Consider the following 23,688-nt stretch of genomic DNA (forward strand, 5'->3'; position numbering starts at 1 on the left):
GGCTTTCATGGGAGTTGGGAAATAAAGTTTGTTCCTGCTTGAGTGGCTCGTGATTGTGCCCAGCCAGACTGCGGCAATTTTCTATGTATGAGATATCATCTGCATACAGGGACAATTTAACTTCTTTCTTTTCAGATTGGTTCCTTTTTTTTTTCTTTCCCTCTTACCTAATTGCTGTAGATATGACTTACAGTACTGTATTGAATAGAATTGGCAAGAGTGGGAATCTTTATTTTGTTCCTGATATTATAGGAAAACCTTTCAATTTTTCACCATTATGTATGATATTAGTTGTGGGTTTGTTATATATAGCATTTATGGTTTTGTTGAATGTTTTTATCATGAAAGGATATTGAATTTTATCAGATGTTTTTTCTTTGCCTATTGAGAAGATCATATGGTTTTTGTCTTTCATTCTTGTTGTTTTTCACTTTTACAGCTTTTTGAATTTTGGATTATCTTTGTATCCCTGGGATAAATCCCACACAGTCATGGTGAATGATCCCTTTAAAGTGCTATTTAATGCAGATTTTTGCATATATGTTCATCAGGGATGTTGGCCTGTGATTTTTCTTTCCTTGTAATGCCTTTCTCTGCTTTGGTATTAGGATAATGCTTGCCTCATAAAATAAGTTTAGAAGTGTTCCCTCTTCCTTGGTTTTTTTGGAAGGGTTTGAGAAGGATGGTTATTACTTCTTTAAATATTTAGCAGAGTTCATCAGTGAAATCATCAGGACCTAGGCATTCTTTGATAGGAGACTTTTTATTATTACTCATTTAATCTCCTTACTTATTAGTCTATTTCTTTATGATTGAGGCTGAATAGGTAGTATGGGACTAGGAATTAATTCATTCTTTTCTTGTAGGTTATCTGATTTGTTGGTATATACTTGCAGTAGTCTCCTATTATCTTATTTATTTCTGTGGTAAGAGCTGCAATATCTCCTCTTTCATTTCTGGTTTTATTTAAGTCCCCTCTGTCCCCCCCCCCCTAATCTAGCTAAAAATTTGTCAATTTTGTTTATCTTTTTTTTTTTTTTAAAAACCCACCTCTTAGTTTTGTTGATATTTTGTATTGCTTTTTGCCTTCTTTGTTATTTACTTCTGCTCTGATCTTTATTATTTCCTTCTTTCTGCAGATTTTGGACTTTGTTTCTTCTTTTTCTAGTTCCTAAGGATGTAATTTTAAGTCGTTTATTTGAGATCTTCTACAGTAGGGGTTTTTTGTTAAAAACTTTTTTCACAGAACTACTTTTCATGCCTCCCATAAGTTTTGGCATGTTGCATTTTAATTTTCATTTGTCTCAAGATTTTAAATTTCTCCTTTCAATTTCATTGATTGTTCATGAGCATTTTGATTAGCTTTTATGCTTCTATAAACTTTCTGAAATTCTTATTTTTAATTTCATACCATTGTGGTATGATGGAATGGACCTGAAGCCCGAGTTCATGTGTGTTGTTTCTGTGAGGGATAACCTGAGGCCTTTGTGTCTGGGGGCTGACCTGGGTCTGTGATAGCCTTAATCCTGAGCTTTCAGGGGCCTTCTAGGTACCTGATTCCCTGAGGCCATGGAAGTTGGCCTGGCACTAGGGTGGCCCTGTAGCCTGAACCTATGAGGCTAGGCCTGGATCCTAAGTCCACAAGCGCTTGCTTACGGGTATTTCTGGTTCTTCAGTCTGTGGGTTCTGACCTTGCACAAGGGTCTACTGGGCTGGACTTGGACCTGGGATTTCTTAGAGCAGGCTTAGACACTGGGTCCACTGAAATCTGGCATCCTGGAATCCAGCCTGGAGTTTGTGTCTGACATGGGGTAGCCAGCGATTCTGGGTTCACAGGGCTGGGCCTGCAGGTTAGCCTGGAGGCTAGGTCAGCAAGGGCTGGTTTGGGTGCTGTGGCTGCAAGTGACAGCTTGGAACTGGGTTCACAGAAGTGGTCTTGGAGCATGAATCCAGGGTACAAGCCCAGCAGCCTTTGTCTCTGGGTGCCAACCTGGTTTGTAGACCAGAGGTGCTGAAATGCAGTGGAATAGGCCTGAATACTGGATCTGTGTAGAAAACCTGGCTCTGGACTGGTCTGGAACCTGGAGTGGGCTTGGCACTGGACTGGCCTGTTAGCACCATCTGCAGATGCTTGATATATTTAGTGTTTAGTGCTGTGAAGACTTGAGATATTTATTTCCTGTACTTTGCTAAATATTTCATTTTTGTTAAAATGGTTTGCTCATATTGAGAAACCTCTTTGGGGTAGAGTTGTATTGTTTTGGGTTGTATCTAAAGATTGTCATAATTCCTAAGGTAAGTTTGGAATATGTGAAATACTAGAAATATTTTGATTTGATCTGTGTGGTGTATATTTGAAATGTCCACCAGATGTCACTGTTGTCCTTTATAGTTTTTTGCCTTCTAGTTGTAAGTTTAACACCTTGTCTTAGTTGTACTAGTTTTTCCTCAAGTGTATATATTCAAAAACTCTGATGAGTTTTAGGAAACATGCATCTTCATACAAGATTTCTAGATTTATGTATTAAAGATGTTTCGTTCTGTTGTAAATTTTACTATCATTAAATTAAGAAATTTGAGAGGTTAGTGAGAGAAACTTTAAATGATATTTGGACCTTGTGGAATACTTTTAATATTTTTAATATAGTCTTCACTTTTATGACACCATTTAAAAGTTTAGACAAAGGGCTTTTATCAGTAGTCCCTGAGTTTTTCTTAGTGGATTTATATTTCTGTGTAGTGACCATATAGCCCCATGAGACTAGTATCCTAGATGTTACCAGGTAATAATGTTGTTTTCCTGGAAAACTTAATGAACATACTGCCTTTATGCCATTGTTCTCACTAAAGTATCATAAATTTTGGATGTCACTTTAAAATATTAGTGCCTCATTCTTTATAGCTCATGATATGATATGTCTTCTAATTATTCAGCTTTTTATGTGATTTATTCTACTTACCATTTTCTTTTATATGTTAAATAAATGTGCCTGATAGCACATTTTTTTAAAGAAAAGATGAAGCAGATCATGATTATTTTTTAAACACTGCAATGTACCCTCAAGGGGAAAAAAACAAACAAACCAGACCTTACTTCTTCTTAGATACCAAGACAAGTGATTAAAATTCTGTGAACTTTTATGAGGTTTGTAGAGCCATCATTAGTTACAGGAATAATTTAACTGAGTGGAAAATCCAGCTAAATCTTTTTATATTTTTCCATGGATGCTTGCCCACTGGAGGGTGTAGTGTGTACTGGAGTATTTTAATAGGTTTTCCTTTTTTACTAGAAATTATGGATTTGTTTACTTGAAACACACTACTGATTTTCTATAGTTTTATTATTGATTTGAAGCAGTAACTTTCATTAAAAATTAAAGATGAGAAAAGTGAATGACTTTTTATCCAAAAATTATTCTTTTTCTACCATATATATTTTACATGTTTCAATTATGAAGCATTTATTGTATCTAGATCTTTGTTGCCTCTGTTGAAAAATCTCTAGAAAGTGATCAGGATCTTTAGTAGTCAAGAATGAATATTTCAACCTCTGTACCTGAGGAGGGACTTACAATGTGCTTTCTGCTGTTTTGGCCATATAAGTTACTGTTACTGCCAGAATTGATTTTATTTGTGTCTCCTCAATGTACTTTCTTGTGATCAAAATTTTCTGTCCCACACAAATTGGGATTTAAGAACATTTACAAGATGTTTGCGATGTATTGCTTCTATAAAAGGGACTGTTTCTATACAGAATTGAGAATTTTGCATTTTAAAATCTTGATATTAGAATCTTTTCAGAATCCTTCATTTCAATTGTGTTACTTTTGTGCAGAAAGTCATGTTATTCAAGAACAGTTTTCAAAGATAGCATTTTAAAAAGGTTTGAATTCATTTTATTTTATCATTATGTTTTGAGATAGTATCATTCTATTCTGTTGCTCTTAAAGAAGAAGATAATGCATGGTGGAAATTTTCATCATTTAAACTGAAGAACCAAAAAGTATATCTTAGATATGAATATTTAAACATTTTAGTAAACATCTCCAGCAGAAATACAAGAACATTTTTCAATTTGCTAGATAGTTATTTTTTAAAAAAAAATATTGTTAAGACTTTTTGTATTTATGTATGAAAATAAAGTGATTTATTGACAGCTCTTAGAAGTATTTTTATGCTATTGTATGGAAAACAATTTGTTAGCTTACCATTAAGCAGATATGTTTTCAACATATGTGAAAAGAGGTCTTTTGGTTTATTGTTAGCACTCTGTTTTTAAACTCTGTGGTCATGAAAGAATAAAATATCGATGGAGCAAAGATTGAACCTCTAAGTGATTTTTAAGCTTTGTTTTTGTCTTCAGATAATAAAGCTGTTATCAAGTGATTTTAAAGAGGAGGTGTGAAATAATTCTTCAACATTAAGAGAGCTGTAATGATAGTTTCCCCTTTTTTCCGTGTGGTCAAGTCTTTGGCTCTTTAAATCTGTTTGTGTCTTAAATCAGTAGCTTTGCTATGTGAGTCCATATATGGTGTTTTGACAGAAATGGTTAATAAGTCAGTTCTTCCGTTAAAATAATATTTACTATTATAATTTGAGTTCCATTAATGTGTGTGGTAGAGTAAGAAGGCACAAAGTCTCTGACTATCCGTTGATCTTAAAATTAAAATCTACTTGTATTTACTTTCTTATGAGGGACTTACTTTAAACAACTTGATGTAAAGTGGAATGACTTAGGCAGTATCTCCAAACAAATTGGTTTGATAAGACAGAGAACATAATTTATTGAGTATTTGGAAAAATAACATGTTGAATTTTTAACTAGTTTTTAAAAAAAGAATTTTTAAATTAGTTGTAATAACTAACTTTATTTAGCCTTTTAAGGAAGCATAGTAAATAATTTCTAAGTCAGAAATCTTATTCTTTTATATCTTTTATATAAAATGAACATATGGACTTTTTGAATTATTTTATTTGTAATTGTATGTTACTTGTTTCCAAAATAGAATTGAGATAACTATGCATTTGGGTATATTTCCTTTTGAAACTAAAATATGGTTGCACAGTAGAGTATTACATATATTTTTAACAGAGAAGCAATCTTGTATCTTGTTTTTTTTTTTTCTTGATAAGTTAGATGTAATCTGGCAATCCTATACAAAATAGATTTATGCTTTATTTTGTAAATCTGCATTTGTGGCTTGCTCAGTGCCAGGCACTGTTAGGTACTAGAAATATATAACAAAAGAAGTCACAGTTTCTGCCCTTAAGTGCTTTATAGTTTGGTGGAAGGGATAGGCAAATAAACCAACAATTTACAGTTTAAGGAAAATATAAGTATAAAATATAAATTCTTTTGGTTAAAAGTAGTTTAATTTATACTACCTAACCCCTCAAAACATACTTAGGAATAAACTTAGTTAACCAAAGAGATGAAAAATCTCTAGTATGAAAACTCTAAAACATTGGTGAAAAAAGTTGAAGAGGTCATAAAATAATGGAATGACAGTGGGAGATAATATTTGCAAACTATATGTCTGAAAAGGGTTTAATAGCTGGAATTTATAAGGAACTCAAAGAACTTAAAAACAAAACAAAATTCAATTAAAAATGGTCAATAGAGCTAAATAGATGTTACTCTAAAGAAGATGTGCAGGTGAGAAACAGGTATATGAAAACATAAGAAATCATCAGAGAAATGCAAAACCACAATGAGATATCACTCTGCTCCTGTTATCAAAAAGATCAAATATAATAGATGCTGGTAAGGATATGGAGGAAAGGAAACCCTTGTACACTGTTAGCAGGAATATGTTAGTTTAGCTATTGTGGAATACAGTAATGAGGTCCCTCAAAATGCTCAAAAGAAAATTATTGTATGACTTAGCAACATTACTTCTAGGTATATATTCAAAGGAAATGAAATAAGTATGTTGAAAAGACATTTGTGCTCCGATGTTTATTGTAGCACTATCCGTGGTAGCCAAGAAATAGAAACAACTTAGGTCCCCATCAGCCAATGAAGGGATAAAGAAAATTTTGTACATATACACAATGGAATACTACTCAGCCATAAAAAGAATGAAATGCTGTCATTTGCTACAACATGAATGGAACTGAAGATTATTATGATAAGTAAAATAAGTCAGGCGAAGAAAGATATGAACAACAGGATCTCATTTGTATGAGGAATCTAAAAAGAGTTAACCTCACAGAAGTGGAAGTAGAAAGGTGGTTATCAAAGAGAGTAAGGGGGTGGGGAGCGCGTAGAAAGTAGATAAGAAATTAGAGTGGATACTAACATACAAGTAGCAGTAAGAAGTTCTGGGTGGGCTATTGTATTGTGGGATGATTATGGATAACAATTATGTACTGTACATCTCAAGAAACTAGGACAGTTTCATTGTATATGATAAATGTTTGAGGACATATGTTTAAACATTTAAATATTACACAATGTATATATTTATCAAAACATATTTTGTACCTTTGTTAATATCTGTAATTTTTGTTTTTATGTTTCAATTAAAAATAAATTTAAATTAGAGAAAGTAAATACATGTAAGGGGAAATGGAAACTGTTACGGTTTGGATATGAGATGCCCTCTGTAAAGCTCCTGTGTTAATTCAGGAATGTTCAGAGGTGAAATGATGAGATTATGAGTGAGTAACATAGTCAGTGGGTTAGTGTATTTGTTGGATTACTGTAGGCAGTTGGGGCGTGACTGGAGGAAATATGTCACAGGGGCTGTGCCCTTGGGGATTATAGATATTGTCCCCGGCTCCTTGCCCTCTTGTTTCTTGCTCCTGACTGCCATGAGCTGAGTACCTCTCCTCTGCTATGTACTTCCACTATGATGTTCTTATCTTTCTCAGACCCAGAGCAACTGTGTCATCTGACCATGGACTGAAACTCTGAGCCCAAAATAAACTTTTCCTCCTCTAAGTTGTTCTTGTTGGGTGTTTTGCTAATAGTGACGAAAGGCTAACTATACAGGTGTGCAAAGAATATTAGGAGCAATGGATTTAAAAGTTTTTCTAAAAGAGATGATGGATTATCTGACTCTTAAAGACTGAAAAATAGCCTATTGAGATACAGGATAAAGTCAGGCATTCCTGTAGGGAGCCTGGGGCACATACAGGTATGGAAGAATGGCAGCATGGCAAGTGGCAGAACTGTAAGTGATTCAGTAGGTCAGGACTCTTGAGTAGGTATGAGGGAATGGCAAGAAAGGCTGGAGAGTTATTCAACACATTTATTGTGATTTAACATGGTTTCTACATATAAAGAGTTTACGCTCCTGTAGGGAAATGTAATTTATAATTGTTTCAGGAAATGCAGATGAAAGTGAGGTTTTCAGGGAATTTCGATTTTAAATAAGGAAACACTGATAAAGTTTCATTGTGGGAATGCTGGGGCTGGAGCAACCTGAAGACCAGGTAGGCAGTATTTGAAGCAGAATCAAAAGGACTTGTGACTTGTTACTACCTGCTAAATATTGAGAATGTGGGTAGTGTTTGACTAAGTAGGGGAGGGGCATCTAGAATTATTCTCAGATTCTGGTAGCTGGTCAAATGTTGCCATTTACCAGAAATGGAATACAGAATTAAGAAACATTCTCTAGGGAGTGAGGGAAGTGGAGAAGAAGGTGATAAGATAATGAGATTAATATTTTTAAATTTTTAAGATATATATATATATATATTTGACAGCAGAGTGTATTTTGACATATTATACATACATGAAGTATAACTTCCCATCATTGTGGTTGTATTGTCTATTCATATAAGGACATAGGAGAGTTATGTTGGATTCATTCTGCTGTCTTTCGTATTCCCATTCGCCTTCCCTTCCCTTCATCTCCCTTTGTTTAAACCAGTGAACTTCTCTCTCTCTCTCTCTCTCTCTCTCTCTCTTATTGTGTGTTAGCATCCACATATCAGAAAACATTCAGCCTTGATTTTGTTGGGATTGGCTTATTTCACTTGGCATGACAGTCTCTAGTTCCATCAATTTACCGGCAAATGCCATAATTTCATTCTTCTTTATGGCTGAGTAATATTCCATTGTATATATCTATTTGTCTGTTGGTTCCATAGTTTAGCTATTGTGAATTGAGTTGCTATAAACATTGATGTGACTGCGACACTATAGCATGCTGATTTTAAGTCCTTTGGGTATATGCCCAGGAGTGGGATAATTGGGTCAAATGGTGGTTCCATTCCAAGTTGTTTTGTTTTGTTACTAGGGATTTAACCCAGGGAAGCTTAAGCACTGAGCCACATTCCAGCCCTTTTTAATATTTTATTAGAGACAGGGTCTCACTGAGTTGCTTAGGGCCTTGATAAGTTGCTCTGGCTGGGTTTGAATTCCTTATCCTCCTGCCCCAGCCTTCCAAGTTGTTGGGATTATAGGAGTGTGCCATCTTGCCTGGCTCCATTCCAAGTTTTCTGAGGAAATGAGATTAATTTTTGTCACTGGTTTCTGGTATCTCTTCAAATGGATTTGAATGGGGAATCGGATACATGCATCTGAATCTGAGGAAAAAAGTTTGAGTTAAGGTGTAGTTTAAGAGCCCTCAGTGTGTAAGGAGAAGCTGAGGTCTGGGTATTAATTCACTTAAAGTGTATATTTAGTGGAAAAGAAGAGTGCTATGTCTGGAACCATGGAAATGCCAGTACACGTTGAATGTCCTTTATTCAAAATACTTCAGACCAGAAGTACTTAGGATTTCAACTTTTTTATTTTGGAATGTTTTCCATATACATAATGAGATATCTTGGTGATGTGACCCAAACCAAAACATGGAATTTATTTATGTTTCATATACACACCTTATGCACAGAGTCTCAGGCTAATTTCATGCAGTATTTTATAATTTTGTACATGAAACAAAGTTTCATGGTGTGGACTTTTTTACTTGTAGAGTTATGATGGAGCTCACAAAGTTTCAGGTTTGGGGCTATTTATGATTTCAAATTTTCAGATTGGGGTACTTAACTAGTATTTGAGCCAAGTAAGATGATTACAAGGGTATTCTTGTTTCATAATGCATCGAGTTGGAAGATTTTGTACTGCTAATGCATTCGTAAGGTAAACCTAGAACTTGGTGAGGTTTATTGCAAGAGCATTGAACATAAGGTCACCTATTTTGAATTGATCTCTTATGGCAGTTATAGAAGAACTACACTGTTCCTTTTATGCACAGTGGTCGTAATGATAGCCAAGGGCAAATAAAGCAAAAATAAAAATTTAAAATCCAGCAGGATGTATTTCAATAGGAATACATACTTTATTTACAAAAAGGAAAGTATGCTGGTCAGGACAGGTGACCAGAATGGGATGTGCATGTGTCTGAAATGGTAGGCACTTAATAAAAGTCATAAAATCTGCCAATAGTCGGCCATAGGTTTGCCAGTGACCCATGCTTGTGTAGTTTGCTTCAAAAAGATTAGCTGAGCAAATGAGATTCCCTTTCTCATATAATAAATTTGTTTTTGTTATAAAAAAACATATAATAAAATTTATCATCTTTACCACTTTTTCTCCTAGTCATAGGGATTGAATCCAGGAGCACTTTATCACTGTGCTACGTCCCCAGCCCTTTTTATTTATTCTGAGACAGGATCTCTCTAAGTTGCCTAGGCTGGTCTTGAACTTGGGATCCTCCTGAGTAGCTGGGATTATAGGCGTGCGCCAATATGTCCATCCCATCTTCGCCATCTCTATAGGTAGAGTTAAGTAGTAATTACATTCATATGGTTGTACATTTCCAGAATTTTTCATCCTGCAAAACTGAAGTCCTGTGGGGTTCGGTGGGGCATGCCTGTAATCCCAGCAGCTCAGGAGTCTGAGACAGGAGAATTGCGAGCCTCAAAGCCAGCCTCAGCAACAGCAAGGTGCTAAGCAACTCAGTGAGACCCTGTCTCTAAGTAAAATACAAAATAGGGCTGGGGATGTGGCTCAGTGGTTGAGTGCTCCTGAGTACTTCCCCCCCACCAAAAAAAAAAAAAGCAGCAACACAAAAAACTGAAGTCCTCTTCTCATTAACTAATGAGTCCTCATTTTCCCCTGCTTCCAGCCCCTGTTGACCACCATTATGCTTTCTCTGATTTGACTATTCTAGATATCTCATATAAATAGGATCATATTTGTCTTTTGGTTTTGTTTTGTTTTGTTTTGTTTTGTTTTTGGATCTACAGTAATTTTATTGTAACAGAGAAACCAAGCTGCAGTAAGTTGACATGATTTGAGCAGAAGGTGGTTTTTGTTCCAAGGGTGAAGCCTAAGCCTGGCTGGCAGTACACAAACCCTAGACTATCTCCTTTCTGATCCTAACCTGTGTTGCCTGACTCATGATGTGAGGTTAGTGGCTACACAACCACAAGGAATGAAGGAAGAGGTCCAGCGGGCAGAGGAGCACCCCAGGAGGAGACAATTACACAGTCATTGATGAGGATGCCGGCATAAAGTGCAGGCACCTACTCTCCACTATTCTTTGCCAAGAAAGAGAGGGTATGGCATGAGCAGAAAATTATGTTCTCCATTCTTAAATAGATCCTGATATGATGGGGTTCATGGTTAATCAAGCAATAGAATGGGATGGAAATCTAGGCTGGTTATAGATCTTTGTGTTAAAGAAAAGAACAGCAATGGTAAGAAGAGACAGACATTTTCCTTATTTTCTTAAATAAGACAGGAAACAGCATCTATTATTTTCCTTGCTGCAGTGGCAACAGACTCATTGGTTTTTGTAAAGCACAATTTGTGCAATATGGTCTGTTGATAAGATGCTCCACCATGGAGGGACAAATGTGAGGTGGACTGTTAATGACACAACTCAGCCTATAGCATGAGCTATGTCTCATGCTGGATCCGCAGAGGAACCCCTTGCACCACACAGAGCTTCATTAAAGCTTCTGAAATATAGCAACATCACGACAGGTTTTTGGTGCTGTGACTTCTTTATACATATAACTCTTTCAAAAAAGTTGGAGATAAAAGGATGATGGGGTAGTTTGGTTTAAAGCCATAGAGTTCCAGACACCAGCCATGGATGCCTCTGCCCTATCTTACTACGTGTTGTTTTCTGAGAAACATATCCAATCACTAAGTGTTATGCACTGTGGTTGAAAGAAATGACCTCTCCACCATCCACCCTCCCTCATCCTGCATGTGAATCACACAACAGCAGGGGCTGACGACAGAAAGGTTGTCTCTGTTCTCTCACCAGGAAATTACTTGGTGACCTGGTGGATGGCATGGACAAGGTAGGCCACGTTGTTGGAGGTGACCCCTGCCACAGAGATGCGGCCATCCTTTGTCATGTAGAGGAGAACTCCTTGATCAGTCGCTCTACCTGTTCAGGGTTTAGGCCTGTGAAACAAAACATGCCAATCTGGTCCATGATGTGCTGCCAGTTGTGGGAGGAGCCCTCCTTCTTGAGGTTAGAGACCAGCTGGGTCCACAGGCTAATGATACAGTCAGCCATGCCTTTCACTTCCTGCAACCATTGCTTTTGCAAATCCAGGGAAGTCAGGATGGTAGAGGCAATCCGGGCCCATTAAGAAGAGGGTTGGAATACAAGGGGCAAATCACAATCTTCGGTGTGACTCCACCCTTTTGGCTTCATCAGTATCTTTGCAGACTACTTTGAAGGCTACCACATGCTTGCCATATAAGCCCATGTTCTTGTCATGTGATTGGCAGAAACAGACATTAATGCCCTGTTCGATGAAGTGGCGCATAGCCCAGGCATCCTTGTTACCATCACCACTGGCAAAGCCTTGGTAGGCCATGTCAAAGAATGAAAAGAGATTCTTTTTCTTTTCCACAGACGCTATTTCCTTCCACTGCTCAGGACAAGGGTCCACTCCTGTGGGATTGTGGGCACAGGCATGCAGGAGAAGAACACTCTGCTCTGGCATTTTCGAAATGTCTTCTATGGTGCCTGTGAAGTCAAAACCACAAGTCTTGGGGTCATAATACCGATAACCCTGTAGCTTCATGCCAGCATCCCTGAAAATGGGTATGTGATTTCCCCAAGACGGTTTGGGTAGAAAGACATCTTGGCTGAACTTAAAAAATCTTTCCGTAAAATTGGCTCCAACCCTTAAGGCATCAGTTCCAGAAATGGTCTGCACGGTGACAAACCGGCCACTTTTCAACACCTCACTGTTTTCACCCAGGGCTAGTTCTGCAGATGCCTTACAAAATTCAGCCAGTCCACCATGGACAGGTATTCCTTGTCCAAATTTTTTTGCAGCACTCTGGGCCTCTGCCTTCCGGACGCTAGGGAGCACATAAGGCTTTTCCATTATCATCCCGGTAGGCACCGACTCCCAGGTTCATCTTTTTGCTGTTGGTGTCTCTCTTGTAGGCTTCAGTGACTCCCAGGATGGGATCTGGGGGTCCCATTTCCACATGGGCCCACGAAGAGCTGGCTCTGGCCAAAGCTGCGGCGGCAAGGCCGGGGTGGAAGGCGCCGGTAGCCCCAGAGAGGATGCGGCCGGAGTGCAGCAGGGCCATAGTGGATGGCAAGAGGGCAGGAGGTAGCACAAGACAGAGCGGAGGGCAAGTCAAATTTGTCTTTTGTGACATGCTTATTTCACTTAGCATTATGTCCTTAAGGTTCCATCCATGCTGTAGCAGTGTGACAATTTCCTTCATTCTTAAGGCCAAATATTACATTATGCATATATATCACATTTTGCTTATTCATTTCTCTGTCAGTGGGACATAGTACCGATAACCCTGTAGCTTCATGGAGTGTCTCCATCCCTTGCTTAATTGTAAATATCCCAAGACCCTGCTTTCGGCCCCTTTGGATGTATACCCAGAAGTAGGATTTCTGTATCCTGTGGTATTTCTATTTTAAATTTTTGCTTGTCTTAGAAATTTGACTCATTAGAAGAATACAAGCTATTAGATAAGGGAGGCTACAGTACAGTGTAGAATGAATAGGGTAGATGAAAGAACATAGATAACCAGGGGAGAGGAAAATAGAATTGGACCAATGACTGGTGCCCCATTAGTCTTATTTGCTGACCTTTCATACCTGGTTAGTAGTCACTTTTTCTTTGGATATCAGGGATAGATACAAAGTTTTTCAGCAAACCCCTGTCAACTTTCCATTACTGTAATAAAATCCCTGAGATATTTAACTTATGAAGAGGAAAGGCTTATTTTGGCTTACAGTTTTGGAGATTTCAGTTCATGATCCATTGACCCCATTGCTTTTGGGCCTGTGGCCTCACAGTGGGGAGCATATGGTGAAACAGTTGTTCATCTCATGGCAAAAGAGAGAAGAGGAGGAAGGGGCTGAAATCCTAATACCTTCTTCAAGGCCACACTCCCAATGACTAGATCCCACATCGTAAAGGTTCTACTACCTCCCGATGACACCGAGCTGAGGACTAAGCCTTTAGTAATGGACCTTTTCAGACTTTAACTAGAGCAGCCCCCTCATCCTATGGGAAATTTTGAGTGAATCTTTTTCTTGGTAATTAACCTATCTCTTATAATAATATCAGCAGAATGTGCTGCTACAAATATTGCTTGAAACTATTGGAAGCATTTTATAGTGATTTAAAAGTCAACCTTGGGCTGGGGATGTGGCTCAAGCGGTGGCGCACTCGCCTGGCATGCGTTTGATCCTCAGCACCACATACAAATAAAGACGTTGTGTCCGCCGAAAAAACTAAAAAAAAGTAAATATTAAAAATTCTCTCTAAAATAAAATAAAATAAATAAAAGTCAACCTTAACTGAGGTAAGCTCAGTTGAGCTCAGTTAATGTTCATGAGTGAGCTCACCTCAGTTTTCTCAGCTTCCTGTTTTGTATGTGGTTAATGAAGAATTGTCAAACCTTTCAGTTTCAGTATAAACAAATGAGAATATTGGAGTGGAAGATGGGAATATAAGGCAATTAATACTTTGTGACCATTTCTCCTTCCTAAGGGAATTAGAAGTCATGTACATTTGTAGATATTTGGAGGTCTTTCCTCGTATATTTGAAGTTAATAGTTGATGGTAGGAAACAAAAACAGTAGCCCAGCTCTTTTGCAAATGTTTTTAAAATGAATTGTATGCTTTGTAATTACCTTAAGGATAGTCATTATTCATGTTGAATAATTATTATAATTGAATGGTTTACAGCTAGTCTTGATTTCTTTCTTTCTTTGTTTTTTTTTTTTTGGGGGGGGAGGCACAAGGGATTGAGCCCAAAGGTGCTTAACCACTGGGCCACATACCCAACCCTTTTTATTTTTTATTTTTGAAACAGGGTCTCACCAAATTGCTTAGGGCTTTGCTAAGTTGTTGAGGCTGACTTTAAACTTTTGATATTCCTTCCTTAGCCTTCTGAGCTGCTGGGATTACAGGTGTGCACCACTGCACCCTGCTAGTCTTGATTTCTGATGCTGGCAGTAGACAGGAGACTTTCAATGAATTTCTAATGAGAAAAGAAGATCTGACTTCAGACTAAGTGGTACCACAGCTTTGAGATGCAGAAAAGAGATGGTTTCGCTGATGTCAGCTGCCTAATGATTATTGAGCCCCTAAAGTCTTTAGGCTTAATCTTGTCCGAAATGATCAGAGTGTTTCTTAAGTAGCTCTCTGAATTTTTTGTTACTTGTTTTTTATAACAAGAGCTCTTTCTGTGTATCCTATATTTATTCCATAGGTTTCCATTCTTTGCCACCAAATAAAACCATCACAGAATGGCAGGTCTCTAGATTAAAAATATATCATCTCCCCAACTTTTCTCTCCCAAAAGTCAGGATGAAAGATTTTCTTAGGGTTTGCTGGGCATATTGATCTCAGATAATGTAACACTCCAACAGCTTCTCTTTTCAGTTCTTTCCTGAGACTACATACATGCTGCTTAGAAAGTGAGCTCTCATAATAAATGAGTACCCCCACTGGCTTTTGAATGAATTATAATAGAAATTTTTAGCCAGTAACTACTAAAATGCTATTTTAGCATACAGTTGTCCCTTACTATCCATAGGGGCTGCTTCCAGGACCCCTGCAGTTATCAAAATCTGTAGGTGCTTAAATCTCATGTAAAATGGCATAGCATTTGCATATAACTTATACACATACTCCCATGTATTTTAAATCCTCTCTAAATTACTTACCATACCTAATACAATGTAAATACTATATGATTAGTTGTTATATTGTATTATTTTGGGAATGATGACAAGAAAAAAAATTTCCTGTAGTGTTTGATACTCAGATTTTCTTCCCACAAACATTTTTGATTCATGGTTGATTGAATTCATAGATGTGAAGTCCACAGATACAGACAGCCGACTATATTATATTAGTAGATCTATTTTATCAGTAGTTAGAGACAACTAAAATTTGAAAATATGTAGAGTCCAACTCTATAAACTACATAGTGTTATTTTACTCTTTTGTAAGATTTTAATTTTTTAAATTATTTTTTACATACATCACAATAGAGGAGTGCATTACATTCATAATTTTTTTTGCATTGCAATTCTTATTACACCTTTATACCACAATTTATCAAATCTCTGTTTGTATATAAGGTATGTCGATACAAATTCACATCTTCATACATGAATTTTGTATAATGATGACCATCTCCTTCCACTATCCTTGCTATTCCCATTCTCCTTCCCTTTCCCTCCCACCTCTATTCCCTATCTAGAGGTAATCTTCCTCCCTTGCTCTCCCAACCCCATTTTGAGTTAACCCCCTTATATCAGAGAAGACATTCAGCATTTGTTTTTTGGGATTGGCTAACTTCACTTAGCATTATCTTCTCTAATGCCGTCCATTTCCCTGCGAATGCCATCCATTTCCCTGCAAATGCCATGGTCTTATTATTTTTTTAGTGCTGAGTAATATTCCATTGTGTATAAATGCCATGTTTTTTAATCCATTCATCCACTGAAGGACATCTAGGTTGGCTTCAAAGTTTAGCTATTGTGAATTATGCTGCTATAAACATTGATGTGGCTGTGTCCCTGTAGTATGCTGTTTTTAGGTCCTTTGGGTATAGTCCAAGAAGAGGAATATCTGGGGCAAATGGTGGTTCCATTCCCAGCTTTCCAAGGAATTTCCATACTGCTTTCCATTTTGACTGCACTAATTTGCAATCCCCCAGCAGTGTATGAGTGTACCTTTTTCCCCACATCCTCGCCAACACTTATTATTGTTTGTCTTCATAATGGCTGCCATTCTTACTGGCGTAAGATGGTACCTTAGAGTAGTTTTGATTTACATTTCTCTGATTGCTAGAGATGATGAGCATTTTTTCCTATATTTGTTGATTGATTGTATATCCTCTTCTGAGAAGTGTCTGTTCAGGTCCTTGGCCCATTTATTGATTGGATTATTTGGGGTGCTCTAATCTCTAGGGTATATAAAGAGTTGTTGAGCTCTTTATATACCCTAGAGATTAGAGCTTTTGTATATACTTCTGGCATACAAAATGATATTCTGATAAGTGTTCATGTTGTGGAACAATTATTTTCATAACTATCAAGCTAATTGACATGTGTATTACCTCACATGTTTTTGTGGTGAGAGCAATTAAAATTATCTTACAATTTAAGGTATGCTGTTATTACCTATGGTCACCGTGATGCAAAACATCTTTTAAATTTACTCCTCCTTTAGGAGTGAGATTTTATGTACTTTGATCAACATCTCCCTAATTCTTACACCACTAACTCTGGTAACTATCATTCTACTTTCTGCTTTTATACATTTGATTTTTCAGATTCTTCTTTTAGGTTTCAGATTCTTCTTTTAAGTCAGATTGGGTGATATTATTTCACTCCATTAAAAAAAAAACATTTATTCTTCACATGCTCCCCCTCCTATGAATCAGCCTCCTTATGTCAGTGTATGGAGTGAATGTTAATATTAGATGTTATATGGAATGAATATCAGCCAATAAGCATTAGATATTAAGTTACTATAATGTGTATTAGTTAATAAGTATTAGATATTAGTATTTAGTGTGTGGAATGAATATTAGTTATTAGGTATTAAGGTACTTTAGGTAAAATGTGCTTTAAGTAAAATGCTTTGACATTAGCTATAGCAAATGTGCTTCAGGCAAACATGTTTCTCTGTTGTAAAAACATGTTGGGACAAGTATACAGCGTGTTAGATATAGATAATATTAACTCTAGGCAAATGTGTTACAAGTGCGCAGTGTGGATAAGATAGTGATGAGTGCGAAGTGTGTTAAGCATGGATAAGGTAGTAAAAAAACAAGTGATGTAAAGGAAAAACCCCAAGGTTTAAACTTAGTATAAATATAAGGCACGGAGGACAGGCAGCACCTCTCAGGTTAGGCACTGACACCAGCCGCCTGATTGGTCCGTCCGGTCTCTGCTCCGCTGCTGCTGTGTGAGGACTGCTGTGAGAATAAACGAAGCATTGGAAAGACATCTCCGTGAGTCGGTGTAGTGTGTTCGCGTCGCCGGGGATTCTGGTCCGGGTAGGACACGGCCGGGGACCCGCCTGCGGTTGACCTCCGAGACCAAGGCCCGCTCCAGCTTCGGGAGCTGCTCGCGACAGTCAGAGAAAACATTTGGCATTTGGTTTTTTGGGATTGGCTTAGCATTATCTTCTCTAACTCCATCCATTTACTTAGCATTATCTTCTTTAAATCCATCCATTTACCTGGGTCAAATGGTGGTTCCATACCCAATTTTCCAAGGAATCTTCATACTGTTGTCCATATTGGCTGCATGGAAGGGGAAGGGAGGGGGCATGGGGTTAGAAATGATGGTGGAATGTGATGGACATCATTATCTAAAGTACATGTATGAAGACATGAATTGGTGTGAATATACTTTTTTTTTTTTTTTAACCTGTCCAAGATTTTATTAGCAGGACCGCAGCGGCCAGTCGCAGAGGAGAAGGGAGGAGAGAGAGGGAGAGGGAGAGGGAGAGAGGGAGGAGGGGGGGAGAGAGAGGAGGGGGGAGAGAGAGAGGAGGGGGGGAGAGAGAGAGGAGGGGGGGAGAGAGAGAGGAGGGGAGAGAGATAGGAGAGTAAGAGAGCAAGAGTAAGAGAATGAACACGACCAGGATATTGATATTTATGGGCTTAACACAGGATGAGGAGGAGCAAGGCGAGTGGGCTGTTACTTCTTCATTGGCTGAGAGTTCACACCACTTCAGGGATTGGAGGTGCGCCATTCAAAGTTCCCGCCATTCACAGGGATTGGAGGTGAGGGTATGTCCAGTCTGTAGGGCTGGTAGAAAAAGCCTATGCCCAGGAGCAGGCAGACTAGAACATATAAAGCTGAAAACCAAGGGCTTATTTCTTTTTGGCATGGTGGGGTAGAGATGGGCCTTCGGTGGAGTTGTCATTCAGTATCTTCATCTTTTAGCACTTGACGGAGGTTTCTTGGGATGACTAGATGTTCATGTTGTCCGCTCGTTGGCAAGTAGCTGGTAATCCCTGAAGAGGAGCTGGCATGCGTGCGACCCGGGTTGGTTCCTCAGCACCACATACAAAGATGTTGTGTCTGCCGAAAACAATCTGCAGGCCGGTGGTGGATGTCAGGCAGGCGATCAGAGGAGTGGACTGGAACGTCTGGGCTCGGAGTTTGGGAATGGGGTTCTGCCTTGAGTGACGGGAATCCCCGTCCCGGATTTTGGTACCAATGTAAAGGACGATGGAAAAGCTCCGTAAACTCAACAAGCCAAAACAACCGTTTACCTGTCTGAGATTTTATTAGCAGGACCGTAGCAGCCAGTCGCAGAGAAGAAGGGTGGAGAGAGAGAGAGGGAGGGGAGAGAGGGGTGGCGGGGGGGGGGGGGGGGGGGAAGAGGAGAGTAAGAGAGCAAGCTGAATATACTTTGTATACAACCAGAGATATGAAAAATTTGTGCTCTATATGTGTAATATAAATTGTAATGCATTCTGTTGTCATATATAAATAAAAAAATAATTTTAAAAAAGTTAAAATAATCTTATGTTCTTTAACTTTATAGCTTTTCAATTTTGTGAGTTGACCTAGTATTCAGATTATGGAAACACTTCTGAAATTGAGGAAAAAGTACTTTGTGATTACTTAATAGTAGCTAGTGTCCTTAGACTAAATTCTTGCAAAAAGAATTGAACATTCTTTAAGATTCTGATTTTTGCTCTTTCTCTCATTTTACTTAATTACCAATCAGTATATGTTGTTTAGAGTGTCTCTTTTTACAATAACCATACACAATAAAAACAGTGGCCTTTGGCTCATTCCTCTAATTACAATTTCTTTGAGAAAAAAATATTAAGGTGCCGGGTGCAGTGGTGCATGCCTGTAATCACAGGGCGGCTCAGGAAGCTGAGACAGGAGGATCTCCAGTTTAAAGGCAGCCTCAGTAATGGTGAGGTGCTAAGCAACTCAGTGAGACCCTGTCTCTAAATAAAATACAAAATAGGGCTGGGGATGTGGCTCAGTGGTCGAATGCCCCTGTGTTTGTTTTGCCCCTGGGTTGAATCCCCAGTACCAAAACAAACACACACAAAAAAGTTAAAACCTTTAAAATACAGCATCAATTTTCACTGTTCATTAACTATTATACATAGTTTGGATATAATTTTTAAAATTTTAATCTCAAAACTTTATTTTCCTATGTTTTATGAATTACTACAAACAGGTATTATGTACAATACTTTTTTGAGAAGTTGCTGTGATGCTGCTAGTCTTAAAGAGTCTTTTTAAAAATTTTTTGTTGTTGTTGTAGATGGACACAATACTTTTATTTAGTTATTTTTATGTGATGCTGAGGATCGAACCCAGTGCCTCACATATGTTAAGCAAGCACTGTACTCCAGCCCCTGAAAGAGTCTTGAAGGCTAATTTTTGTATTTTCAGACTGTCCCTCCAAGAGTTGAATTTAATCTTCTTTTGTTTTTGTATTAGAAACTGCTTGAAAGATATGCATTTCTTTAGCTATTATAAATATAATGTTTGGTTTCATTATTTTTTAAAATTGCTTTTATAGAACTTCTCTTTAGTGTTAATCCATAGTCCTACAGGGGGTGAGGGAGAGATGTATATGAATTCTTGTCAGTTACCAATAGATAGTATTAGTAGTTGCTTTTGTAGTTAAAAATTTTCATATGTGATTAAGTAGACTTTATGATGGCTCTTTGGGAACTAATCTTGTCTTCAAGCAGAAGAATCTCTGTGTCAGAAGTAACAATGATACCCATTTTGTTTTAAATGCCAGGAACCTTCCAGCCAGATTTGTGCTCTCCTTAATAGTGTGTGTGTGTGTGTGTGTAATCTTTGATAGCTTCCATTATTAGTACAAGGGCATTATCTCATCTTGATTACCTTCATGGCTAGGTTCCTGGCATACAGTTACTTAGTTAATATCTTGTGCAATTTGACCCCTGCAGTGGCCCTTCATATTTAATTTTTAAAACAGTGCAAGGAGCATCTATTTTAGCCTTATTGAAGGAAGGGGTCCAAGGTAGATTAGTTCTTAAAGTGATCCTACCCTGTGGGCCCTATTTTCTGATAGAAGCATGTGATCTTAGAGAAGATAATTACGAAAGAGGATGCAGTATACTTTGGGGAATCTGGGAGACTCATAATTCGCCTCTTATCGTGGCCCACAGGTGATAAGCCCGGATTAAGTATGACAGGCAGGCACTGTAGGAAATAAGTAGAGAATGAGGAACGAGAGGACCTCTTTCCCTGCCCTCACTCTTCAACCTGAGTATTTAGGTAACCACTTCAATTTAAGATAATATAAGGGTGAAACTCAAATCAAAATTATTCTCAGCTAGTTTGTACAATCTAATTGGTAAGTGTTTGCCTTAAAGATTTAAAGTTTTTATCATTTTATTGTTTCTCTGAGGAAAGCCAGTGAAAGGTATTGAGAGGTGTTCTTGACTTTAAAATGAAGATTTGCCTTGTGTTAAGAGGGAATTGCCCAAGATAAATATGGGATTCAAATTTGAGAGTTTCTGTTGATTAAAATCAGGATTATCAATAGCATGGAATTACCATGACTCACTGAACTCCATTTAACCTGAGGTTGTAGTCATTTGAAACTTGCTGATATTCCCCCAGAGTCATATTGTGCTCACCACTGAACGCGAAGTTCTCTAACCTTGGCTTACAGGGGGAAAAAACAGTCTGTTTTATAATCTGCAATCTGGGTTTTAAATATTGTTTTCAGAGTAGGACCAATGGATGAGCCTAGGACAGAGGAAGGAGCATGTGTCTGGATTGTCTTTGCCACGTGCTGCTTTATCACAAGATCAGGGTTTATTTGTCTTGTGATATAGGGCAATTTCTCTGTCCTCTTTGAGCCTCTGCTGTTTTCTTTAAAAGCTGAGAATCATAATGCCTATATTGCATGGGTGGTTGTAAAGATTAAATGAGAAAAGCAAAAAAAAAATCTACCATATCCCTGTAGGCGGTAGCTTCTTGTTCAGTGTAGATCATGTCCTTCTACACTCTTCTCCTTCAGCTTCATACTAGCTGCTTGCTTTACCTTTGCTCACTTGTGACAGCCAATGGAAAGAGCTGGATAAATGTGTCCTATCTACATTAAGCCATGCTCAAGTGAAATAGCACAGGTGGGTTGTTCTGGGTTTAATTCCTTACTATCAAATCTAAGCATGAAGTGTTGCTGTCATTTTTTCCTCCCCTAATATTAATATTTGGCATTTCAACATCAACTATCCACAGCTGGACAGAGTGCATCTTCTGAAGGTTATCTAGTTTTTTTTTTATTAATGATATTTCTGTTGGTGTTAGATTAGATAATATAAATTTACTCCTTTGAAAATCTGCTATCAATGGCATTATTATTTTGTGGCATATATAAAGTAATAGTTTAGCAATTTTAAGCCTTCTGGTTTTTATTGTTGTTGTTATTATTAATAGAGTAAGATCTAATAGAGCATATGTTTGCTCTCATCAGAGTATTAGATCATTCTTGACGTAGGTGATTGTTTGCTAATGTGAATTCTTCCTTTGATTTTGTACTCTGTTCTTGAAATGTTTTATGCTATGGGATTTATTTTGATTAGATTTATTTAAAAAAAAACACAAAGCTGGCTTAATAATATGGATGACTTTGGGTTTTACTTCTGAACCATTATACTTTACCTAAAAGGTATATTCTTTTAAAGTAATTCAATATTTACAGTAAAAAATTTTTAAATGAGTTATATTCATCTTAACTGCCATGACTTTTAGCCAACCCAGTAGTTTCAAGAAAACTCTAAGTTGCACAAATATTTTCCCAAACTTTTGCACTAAGCAGTGAACGGAACCTTGAGAGTCTCCCTACCCAATTTGAAGGAAAGGAAATTGGAGGTCATAATTGATTTTCTTTTTTTTTTTTTAAAGAGAGAGTGAGAGAGAGAAGAGAGAGAGAGAGAATTTTTCAATATTTATTTATTTATTTTTTTAGTTCTCGGCGGACACAACATCTTTGTTGGTATGTGGTGCTGAGGATCGAACCCGGGCCTCACGCATGCCAGGCGAGCGCGCTACCGCTTGAGCCACATCCCCAGCCCCCATAATTGATTTTCAAGAAATACTCAGGGCATGCTCCTGTAACAAGTATTTGCTTTTAGGGTAGTTTGATGTCAACAATTGAACAAACTGTGTGTTTGAAAATATATAAAACAAAGACAGAAGTAATTATCATGTACTTTTTTTGCTAGAATGTATGTTAAGTTGGCTCACTAAGTTAGTTAAAAAATTATGACATGAAAAGTCATTCTTTGCCAAGAAATTGTCACCTTGACACCTTGTGGCATTAAGGCAGCTTTTCATTTCTGTGTGGTCTGGCATATTAGCCAATACTTTGCTTTAGAAACTGGGAATACTGGCATGTGGCAGTTCAGATGAGTATGTGTGTAAAATGTGAGCATGTATGTAGAAGATCCCTTGTACATTCACAGACATAGGAGTAATTTAGATTGGTGGTAATATGGAAAGTAACTGGAGTTTTTGCCATTAATAAAGCTTTGATTTTGATGTAATTATATAGCTATCAAAATGTCCTTACTTATTAATCTCCTTCAAGTTGTTCCTCATTAATAATTGGCTATCATTCTTTCATAGAGGGCTTCGGAGCTTGGCAATATTCTCTGATCTACTTATTACAAAATGACACTGGGAGATGACCAAGGGATTATCTCATAACTTTTAGGTTATGAAAGACCACAGTTTGGTGAACTAGACACATCTGATTTCAAATCTTAATTTTGCCACTTAGTAGCTGTATGAAACTTGGAGTCACAGTTGATTTCTTTGGAACTTTGGTTTCCTCAAATAATAGGATATCATTGGATTTCTGGGATAATTAAGTTAAGTTGTGAAGTACTTATTCGTGTCACCTGTCACAAAGTAAACAGTTAATGCAGATTCTCTCATGTGTTTTTGAAAAAGCCAGTTGTATTTGACAACTTAAAGGTGTTTTTTTGAATATTTGAAGTAAAGTATGGATTTGTTTTCATATTAATTTCTGGGAAACTAGTGATGTTTTCTGCATCTTGGGGAAAAATCTTACTAGATACTGCATAATATGTGGTTCTCATATGTTTTATTTAATTGTATAAACATGTAGGAACATGTAGGCATAATGCCTGATTTTTAATTTTAAGAAGCTTCAAAATATGAACTTATAAAATAAAAAATGTGATTTGTATATTATTATTTA

General features: G+C 37.4%; 1 protein-coding gene and 1 pseudogene across 6 annotated transcripts in view; one reads left to right on the plus strand and one right to left on the minus strand.

The window, feature by feature from the left end:
- The window catches only part of ANAPC10 (anaphase promoting complex subunit 10), an 87,652-nt gene that overhangs the window by 32,053 nt on the left and 31,911 nt on the right, over positions 1-23,688 (plus strand). The gene's annotated exons all lie outside the window — the stretch shown is intronic.
- Positions 10,447-12,544, minus strand: LOC308654972 (aspartate aminotransferase, mitochondrial-like; annotated as a pseudogene). The gene has a single exon. The product of its transcript is annotated as an aspartate aminotransferase, mitochondrial-like (transcript).

Source organism: Spermophilus citellus (genome assembly GCF_964194105.1).
Source record: "Spermophilus citellus genome assembly, chromosome: 8".
Classification (NCBI taxonomy): Eukaryota; Metazoa; Chordata; class Mammalia; order Rodentia; family Sciuridae; genus Spermophilus; species Spermophilus citellus.